The sequence below is a fragment of the Ptychodera flava genome, chromosome 6, assembly GCF_041260155.1.
Source record: "Ptychodera flava strain L36383 chromosome 6, AS_Pfla_20210202, whole genome shotgun sequence".
Taxonomy (NCBI): Eukaryota; Metazoa; Hemichordata; class Enteropneusta; family Ptychoderidae; genus Ptychodera; species Ptychodera flava.
Genome location: NC_091933.1, coordinates 7,709,649 through 7,719,688, shown reverse-complemented (window position 1 = coordinate 7,719,688; position 10,040 = coordinate 7,709,649). Strand labels below are relative to the sequence as shown.

General features: G+C 35.5%; 1 long non-coding RNA gene across 1 annotated transcript; it reads right to left on the bottom strand.

Moving 5' to 3' along the window:
• On the bottom strand, positions 1-1,293 carry LOC139134252 (uncharacterized). Its single transcript, XR_011552750.1, has 2 exons — positions 1,100-1,293; positions 1-225 (listed from the first exon to the last, which is right to left on the bottom strand). It is a non-coding gene; the product is annotated as an uncharacterized lncRNA (long non-coding RNA).
• Positions 1,294-10,040: the final 8,747 nt, after the last annotated feature.

Below are 10,040 nucleotides of genomic sequence, written 5' to 3'. Positions count from 1 at the left end.
TGTAAGTCTGATGACCAATTTAATAAATTTTTGGCTTTAACAAATTTCATAGACACAGTGAAAAGTGATTTAGTCAAAGATTAGTTTTTAAAAGAGTTCATTTAACTCTGGCCAAGTCTCGTCTTTCATGTCCTATTTTGTTTTGAAATTTGACATTGAAGACTTCTTTACGTAAGTCATGATTATTCTTGCCAAATTTCTCTTGGGCCTTGGCTGACATGCACACTGAAATGAAACAGAAAGGAGAGAATGAACTTAGCAACATTATTAAGACGACAACTTTACAATAAAGTTTCAGAACATGTGTGTGATTTGTTACATACACATAGAGGAATTTTTTACATACATCTTTGCGAGTGCAAAATTAATACATTGAAAATGTAACATATATGTCTAGAAATGTGCTTGTGTACGTTGTATTGACTTGACTAGTTGCCACAGCCACTATTCCGATTAATTTATGTACATCTTTAAAAAGTGAGGGCATCACAATTCATAATTTGAATCAATACAAGAAAGTATGTTAATACATGAGGCAAACAAGTTATTGAACTCAATAAAAATTACAGCTGCTGTCCCTTGAAAATTAAGACGTATCACATTTCTAAACATTTTTTCTGTCTTTCAATACAAGGCTTCTTACCTGGCAATATCATATTAACAATGGATTTTAAAAGTACCATGTACAAAAGAAGTAAAAATGCAAGTAAGACCGGTGGTACAAACAATCATAAGTTTACATAGCCATGTTCATCCTACGATCTACCGGTAGTTTGTTTTTTTTTTTAATATTTTCATTTCGCCTATTTTTTTATAGGCAGTGTTTTTGCACTGAGTGAGACCATGGACGCAAACTAAGCTTAGGCGTTGTTCAAGCCCAGCTTTGTTTTGCGTTAATGGCCACACTGTACACCTCCCTCCGCCCTGTCCAGGTATACAGATACGTACTTTCTTTTCACCCCTAAAGCTCAGGTTAAAAATGTCGGGCCATATACAAAACCAAGCTTCCAGGAAAACATCAATGTGCAGAGAAAAGCCTCTCTATAAGGCATACTAATTTCGTAATTGCCCTTTATAAATATGCATTTCAAATACTTACCGGATGAATGGAAAATTATCGTCCACGACGACTTGCTATCTCGGCCACTGCATCCAACACTGTCGCGGGGAAATACACTTTACCTTCATGCCAACTGAAACATTACCACTTAGACCTAACTCACTTGCTGTTTTGACTCAAAATGTGTCGTCACTGGGGGAAGAAATGACCGAGAAATCAGCCATAATTCGTGAGATTCACTGGTCTGAACAGCCATTACTTCAAAAAAATCTGCGCAATCTCATATGCAATGTGATATCCGACAACGATCGTGTGGGAACACAAAGCATTGGTCAAATTCGAAAGGTCAAGGGTCGTAATCGTCGCAAAATTTTGACATTTCAAGTACGCGTAAACTGTTCCTTTAGATTTTTCCAATAAGCAAAAATTGACTTTATATGAAGAGATCAGTTAAAATACGGACGTCCAACACACTAAGTGAACCCTGTTGCAATTCTGATCAGCCTCGTTAAATCCAAGCGTACCATTTACGGGACCCTTACGTTCATACCCTGTTGCGTCCCGTCCACTCTTCCAACACAACGCTTTCCAAAGTCACGACATCATACATCGTCAGAACCGCTAGTCCATCCGGCTCGACTTTTGAACGGTTTGGGGATGAACAGTACCTGTACTGCGTTTCCATTAAGTTTTATGTAAGTTGTAATCGCGAAAGTTTTACAATGGCAGATACAGAACCGTCGCAAGTGTGTTCGTCGTTGTGTGATGATCTGACGTACATGTACATGACTGCACATCATAGCCAGTTGCTGACGGACGTACGCGAAAACATGGACCGTATGAGAAAAATTAATGACAGATCCAACCATATTACGTCTGGAAATGTGAGTACCTTTCAATAGAATGCAGGTTCCGATCATATGGAATATTTAGCGGTGAACATGTGTTTATTATTGCACATTTTGAAAATAAAAATAAACGATGTTTAAAATTTTATCTGTGCTGATTTAATTTAGAGGCTGCTCACAGACGTTTGTAGCCATCTGCATGACTTCCCTCTTGTCATATTCATTGGTTTATACTGAAAATCCCTGGTCTCGTTTTTTTGAATGGAGATGAATGAAACTAATGCTAATTATATGTAAGGGATAGGCTGTAACTTCATAATTTTGGCAGAAATTGTGTTCTTCGTACATCGACTACAGGTTTTTCTCTCTTTTCAAAATCATGTTAGCCAGTATTGCTAATGTTATTCTATTTTCTAAAACACGTTCAAATATCCAGTCTTCACAACCTGTATTATGTACAGTCAGCATTGTTATTGTTGGTAAACACATTTTGGTCTGGACTAAACTTCAATTGAACACAATAACAGTGAACTTTATAATATACATGCACACAAAGTGTATGTTGGTTGTATTGATAATATCAACGAGCTAATTCAACTTAAATTTGTAAACCAATGAAGTAAGTGCAGTTGATACATAACAAAAATATTAACAAAATCAAAAACTTACAGCTTTATACTGTCACTTTAAAATGGCAAACCGTTGCTTCTGTAGCCACTAAATATTTAAGTCTGAGAACAATTTAACTGGTAAATGTGACCCATGTGGCATTTCTATAGTGCAAACATGAGTAATTTCACCTGAAAAACTTAACCCAAGTAAAATCAACTCTGCACATGAGTGCCGCCTAATTTATTTAAATTAAATAGACAATATGGATGTGAAAACATGAGAATTGACAACAAGTCAGTCCTTGGAGTTTATTAATGCATGTCTAAATTTTTACCGCCACATGTGTAAGCTACCATTCAATCCATTGACAATCTTCCCTTCTATCATGAATTCAATAGGACTGCTAATGAATGGTTACTTCACATGGCTGAGTCTGATTTCACATTCATAGCCAGTGATGAATGTTCAAATTTTAACATGTCATATTTCCAATACTGGCATGTGGCAGGTTGGACTGCTATGGACTGCCTATTTTTCCTCAAATAACCATTCAACCTGTTCCACACAGGAATGTGGACTGGCTAATAGGCAGTTCAGAACTAGAATACGTAGTGGACACACAGGAAAAAAATACTGAAAAAAGGGAGGAAAAAATGGCATTAATGGGTCTTTTATAGTTAGCCCATGAAGGATTATTCCAATGGCAGACTGTCATTACAGTGGAGTAACATGAATATCTTGGGTAGTCATAGAAAGGCAGACACTGGGTTGTGGAAAGTGCATTGAAATCACAACGGTCATGTTATACATTTTTCCCCAACATCTGAAAACATCATACAGATACTCAGTTGAAGTAAAGTTATTTTATTTGTTTATTATTTATATATTTATTTGTTTATTATTTATTTCAAGAATGCAAGAATGTTGTTTTCACTAAAGCATATATTAAAAGTTATAAGGATTATATATATGTGTACAACTTTGTACCTATGTAATCTTTCTTTTTTGGGGAGGGGGGGGCCACAAAAATTTTGTTGCCGGTGATGGGGGGCCACTAAAATTTTTGCTGGTGTTAGGGGGGGGGGGCCTGTAAAAAATATACGCACCACATATTTTCTCTTCCGGCCCCCCCTGCCGTTAATTGTGCTCGTTCCCTAAGCAAAACTGAATGTGACATGGGAACCTTAGATATCTGATCCAAACTAAATGTATCCAATACCGTCCAATTACAAAAAATAATTCAATATGCAAATAAATTTATTATGATGTCAAACTCATTTAACTTCCAGCATGGTAAAATTCTGAGTATAACAAACATAATTTGGGGTCGACGTCAAAGGTTCAATGTCTGATAAAACAAACAATTCTTTCAGTTTTGCTCTAAACTCCCCCAATCCTCCTTGAAACTTGATTGTAGAATGTTGATTAGAGGTTCCTATCTTTTCCTTACTGTGAAACTTCAAATTATACTTAAACATGCTCAGAATGGGGCGATTGCAAGTAACAAGGATATTCTTAATGAAATACAAATTCATTTCTGTTGTCATTAAGATAACAATTATTGTAATTATAAACACCGACAACAGATGTCTCGCTACTTAGCCAAATTACTTCTGTTTATGTATCTTGTGTACCGAGAGCTGCTTTTCTCACTACAAGTACAAGCGACGCCATGTTTGAAGGGAGCCTTCAGTAATTACAAGGTGTGAGTGGACCGGGGGAATTTCGGGGAGGGTCACTTTTTAGAAAACTGTCTAAGGGGGTAGGGTCACTTTTTATAAACCTATCTTGGGGTTGGTAGGGTCACTTTAACTGAAGCTTGTTTTACTGCCAAACCTTTGATTGTCCATGTGATATTTCCTGGTGGGATACTTTAACTTTCGTCGCCGTTAAAATACATTTTTGTGCTTGTCGGAAAAAATGTTTTACTCTTCCCCAAAATATGTTACTCTCGCTAGAAGGAGTTTGCTGTGCAGAAACTATTTTGTCGCAACGCCTCAGTAATTGACATTGCTAGTTTAAGACTAGCAATGTCAAGAAAATAAGGCATTGCAATGAAGGCATTAATTGACATTTCAAATGAAGTTGTAAAGTCCAAACACACCGTCTGGCACTCTTATTCAGAGCTGGTCACAGGGTTCCCAACCTCTGTCTTTAGTTTTCTTTCTCTCAGTCAAGCCAATATTGATCCATCGTAAAGTATGTTCACAATCATTTTATTGTCTGCCATATTTAACAAGTAAAACCAGATATGAACTGAATATGCTCACGTGTTTTACAACAGGTTCATTAATAGTAGTGCGCTTCACAGAACAATGAGATATATGTTATCACTGTATGAAGCAGGTTTTTTTTCAACTTCACACAGTACTCTCAGAGTTTAAACACTAATTACCAAACTTTATTTAATATGATAATGAGGTGTTCATTAACTTGACACTGCTCAATGCTTTATGGGACAATTAGATATCCATCAGATCAACATTTGTAATACTTTTTATTTAATTTAATGCTGTAATTTTAGAGTAATGTCACTAATTACAAAGTTCATTAAATATGCAAATAAACCCTAAATTAACTTGACACTGTTCAATGATTCATAGCACAATTAAATATTTATCCCATCAATATCTGTAGCACGTTTCACAAAATTTGGTGCCGGAAATTTCAGAGTTATATACCTAATTACAAAGTTTATTAAATATGCAAATGAACCCTTAATTAACTTTACACTACTAAATGCTTTACAATACAGTCAGATATCTGTCGTATCAGTATGTGCAGCAGTTTTCATCACATTTGATGCAGTTATTTCGGAGTTATATGACTAATTATAAGACTTTATGAATATGCAAATGAGCTAATAATTAACTTGACACTGCTCAATGCTTCTCAGTACAATTGCATATTTATCGGATCAACATCTGTAGCAAGTTTAATCAAATTTAACGCAGTAATTTTGGAGTAATATTACTGATTACAAAGTTCATTAAATATGCAAATGAACCCTTAATTAACTTCACACAACTAAATGCTGTACACCACAATCAGATATCTGTCGGATCAGTATCTGCAGCAGATTTCATCACATTTGGTGCAGTTATTTGGTGTTATATTACTAATTACAAAACTTCATAAAATATGCAAATGACCTATTTGTTAACTTGACACTGCCAAATGCTTCTCAGTACAATTAGATATTTATCAAAACAACATCTGTACCCAATTTCACTGACTTGGGTGCAGTAATTTCAGAGTTATATACCTAATAACAAAGTTCATTAAATATGCAAATGAACCCTTAATTAATTTCACACTACTAAATGCTTTACACTACAGTTAGATATCAGTCGGATCAGTATCTGCAGCAGATTTCATCACATTTGGTGAAGTTATATCGGAGTTATATGACTAATTACAAACCTTCATAAAATATGCAAATGAGCTATTTATTAACTTGACACTGCCAATGCTTCTAAGTATAATTAGATATATATCAGATCAATATTTGCTGCAAGTATCATCAAGTTTGGTTTAGGAATTTCGGAGTTATCTCACTAATAACAAAAGTTCATTTAATATGCAAATGAGAAGATATTGACATGAAACTCACAGTATCATCATAATGTTCTTAGATTGTCATCTGTGAAAAGATTCATGAAATTTTGTGCAGTATTTCTTGATATATGCCAACACTGTCATTACCGTCTCCATAGGCAAACCATTGTACGGAAAAAAACGATCTTGCATAACTTCATTAATATGCAAGCCACACTAACCAAAATCTAATCAGTTCTTGCAAGTAGCATATGGTACCTGTGTACCAAATTTGACTTGAATCCGTTAAGGCGTTTTTGAGTTATCGTGTAAACAGACAGACAGACACACACACACACACACGGACAGACAGACAGACATCGCTATGACATTAGCCCACTTGTTTACACACGTGAGCTAAAGACAAAAAAGACAAGACAAAAGACAAGATTAAAAAAAAATTATTTCACAATGTAGATTGCATGTTCCATGGTCCCTGATGCCTCCGATACAGGCTCTGACGAAGTTTTATGTCTGAAACTATGGGTCGGAAGGCATGATATTGTTCAATATAAACAAATAGCAGTTAGGCTGACACCTACAGTACCAATAATTTCATAACAATTATCGTGCCACAAATTATTGTACCAAGTTTTACCATGGTACACTCAGATTATTTTTCCGTATAAATTTAGGCATACATTTTCTTATCTAATTTGAATACAAGGCATTGCAATGAAGGCATTGAATGACATTATAGGTTTTAAAGTGCAAACACAACATCTGGCACAGAAAAAGATAACATAGGGCGAACAAATAAGGCTATTGTTTGCAAGGTCAGCGCTAGTTAGTGTTAGTGTCATACTGAGTGCAAGCACTTGGCGCAGAGGTTTTTGTTAGTTTCAGGCCCACTAGGTAGGACTCATGGCTCTCCTAATCAATCTAAGCATGCTGGAGTTTGATCCAAGAACGGCTTCAAAATCAGAATATATATATATATATATATATATATATATATATATATATATATATATATATATATATATAATATATATATATATATATATATATATATTATATATCATATGTATGTATGTATGTATGTATGTATGTAGGGTATGTATGTATGTATACACCTTGGAAGTCAACCAATTGCCTTACCATTAGCCTTCTCACATTTTGTCTGAAGTCATCATCTGACCATTCTCTCGGACATCTGTGAAACATCGTCATATCGTACATGTCCTGTGGAGTCGACAAACAGTAGCTGGACAGCCAGAGGTCGTCAAGATTTGGCGGATTGTCACTATTACGAATACACACATCCTCGTAGTCATGACAACAGTCTTTGCGTAGCAAACACTGAGGTTCGCAACTACACATGTCGATTTCTATGTCGATTCTTTTATAAACCTTCGTACCATTACAAATAGAGCCAGTCGGCGTTAGGCACGAATCGAGTCGTTGGTCACTGCCTGGATAATGGCATAAAAGCGTGTCGTTGTCGATAGAGTAATAGCCTTGTACGAAATCGTCATCAGTGCTTTTTGAATTTGTCATAGGAGTAGCTGAAACTGTTGGATCCACGAGCGCGTAACTTGTTTGATCGCCGGCATTGTCCCCCCTCTTCGTTGGAATTCCAACGACGGTGGCAAGCGATTTTACAACAGTTACACTGTCCCAATAAGTGAGAAGAGCAACGAAGAAGAAGATCCAAAGCAACTTCATGGTGATTGGAAGTTGTCCTGAGAGGAGAAACCAAATGGGATAGAGGTTTAAGCTGTACTTGCCTCGTTGACATCATAATCATTTGATAATAAATGACCCCCCTACCAAATCCTTGTTAAAGGGATAAAGTCGGCCATTTTTCATGAACCTTGTTTGATACAAGATACTTCTTATATTGTTTGACATGTTGAAAGATACTGAATGAATTGGTGACCATGCATATATTTGACCCCGGTTTAAGGCACGATAAACGAAACCATCGCAAAAATGAAGTAATGGTCAAGACCGTTAATTCATTTTCGCGATGGTTTCATTTAATTTGACTAAAACCGGGGTCCAATATATGCATTGTCACCCGTTCATTCAATATCTTTCAACATATCAATAATAAGTAGTATCTTGTATCAACAAAATTCATGAAAATTGGCCGACTTTGTTCCTTTAAGGCGACTTAGCAGTGGCGATGTCAGGAGATCTGCCAATCATAGAAAGCGCGATTAAAACTATCTCATTGTGATAAACGTAGATATGTATTGTTTTATTAGTCCCCGCTGCGGAAAAGTCCGTAGGGGGCTTGTAGTTTAGGTCTGTACGTCCGTGCATCCGTCACCTGCCTTTTCTCAGACATCTATGAAGTAATTTTTAAGAACTTGGCATAAGTATAGCACCCTATGGTCCTTTGATGCACGCCACTTGATTTCACAAACAATCAAATTTGACCCAAAAGGATTCAATCTTTGGATATTCGGATCTACATTCTGTGAATCTGAATCCCAAAATACCCTAGGTTTGCGGTATTCAGACTTGTCTGAAACTGAATCCGAAATTACCTTTGTATCTTCCCAATGTGAATGCATCTCATTCAAATCATTCTTGATTTTTCAAGAAACTCTGACTGAAATCTAATGAAACTTGATACAGATGTTGATGTACCAGAGCTGTAATAGTGTGCAAAGATATTAAGTAGTGCCATGTCAAATAATTACTAATTAGCACATTTGATGAACTCTCCTAATTAGTGTACTATGTCCAGAAAGACTGCATCAAATTTAATGAAACATGGTACATTTGTTGAACTCTCAGCACTGTAACAGTGTACAAGGAAATGTTGCAGTATCATGTCAATTAATTGCTAATTTGAATATTTGATAACCTCTTCAAATTGGTGTGACATATATAGAAATACTGCATCAAATTTGATGAAACTTGATACAGATATTGATCTCACAGTGTTATAATAGCATGCAAAGACATTTAGCTATATCATGTGAATTAATCGATGATTCGCATATTTAATTAGTTTTCATAATTAAAGTGATATGTCAAACAATAATGCAGCAAATTCAATGAAACTTGGCACAAATGTTGAACACAGTGCTGTAAAAGTTTACAAAGAAATTAGTGCACAAAGAAATTAAGCGTTCTCATGTCAATCGATTGCTAACTTGCATATTTACTGAACTTTCCTAATTAGTGTTCAATGTCCAGAAACTGCTTCAAATTAAATGAGACCTGGTAACGATGTTGAACTCTGAGTACTGTGAATAGTGTGCAAAGATGTTTAGCAGTACTATGTAAATGAAATGCTTATTTGAATATTTGATGAACTTTCCTATTTAATTTGATATGTCTATACTGCATCAAATTTAATAAAACTTGGTACAGATGTTGATTTCACAGTGTTGTAATAGGTGCAAAGACATTTAGCAGTATCAGGTCAAAAAACGGCTGATCAATGAATTTTCTTAATTAGTGTGATTGACAAGAAATACTGCATCAAATTTCATGAAACTTAGTACAGATGGTGAACCCTCAGTGCTGTGATAGCGTGCAAGACATTTAGCAGTATTATTACAGTTAGTTGCTTAATTGCCTATTGAATAAGCTTTCGTAATTAGAGTGATATGTCTAGAAATACTGCAGCAAATGTGATGAACCTTGGTAAATATGTTGATCTCACAGCGTTTTAATTCAATGCAATGACATTTATCAACATTCTTTCGGTGAATTACTAACTGACTTATATAAAGACCATTCATAATTAGGGTAGCAGTCCTCTTTGACGTTACATTTTCACCACCATAATATGAACCGACCTCATTGTTTTTTTGTAGTAAACTGGGTCTCTAACCAGGGAAAGAATGTTTGTAAATAGTGATCTTTATCCTGATGAAACTTGCTGCAGATTTTGCTATACAAAGATTTACCGTTAGAAAGGCACAGCAGTATTCATACCTAATTATAGCAAGTCTCCT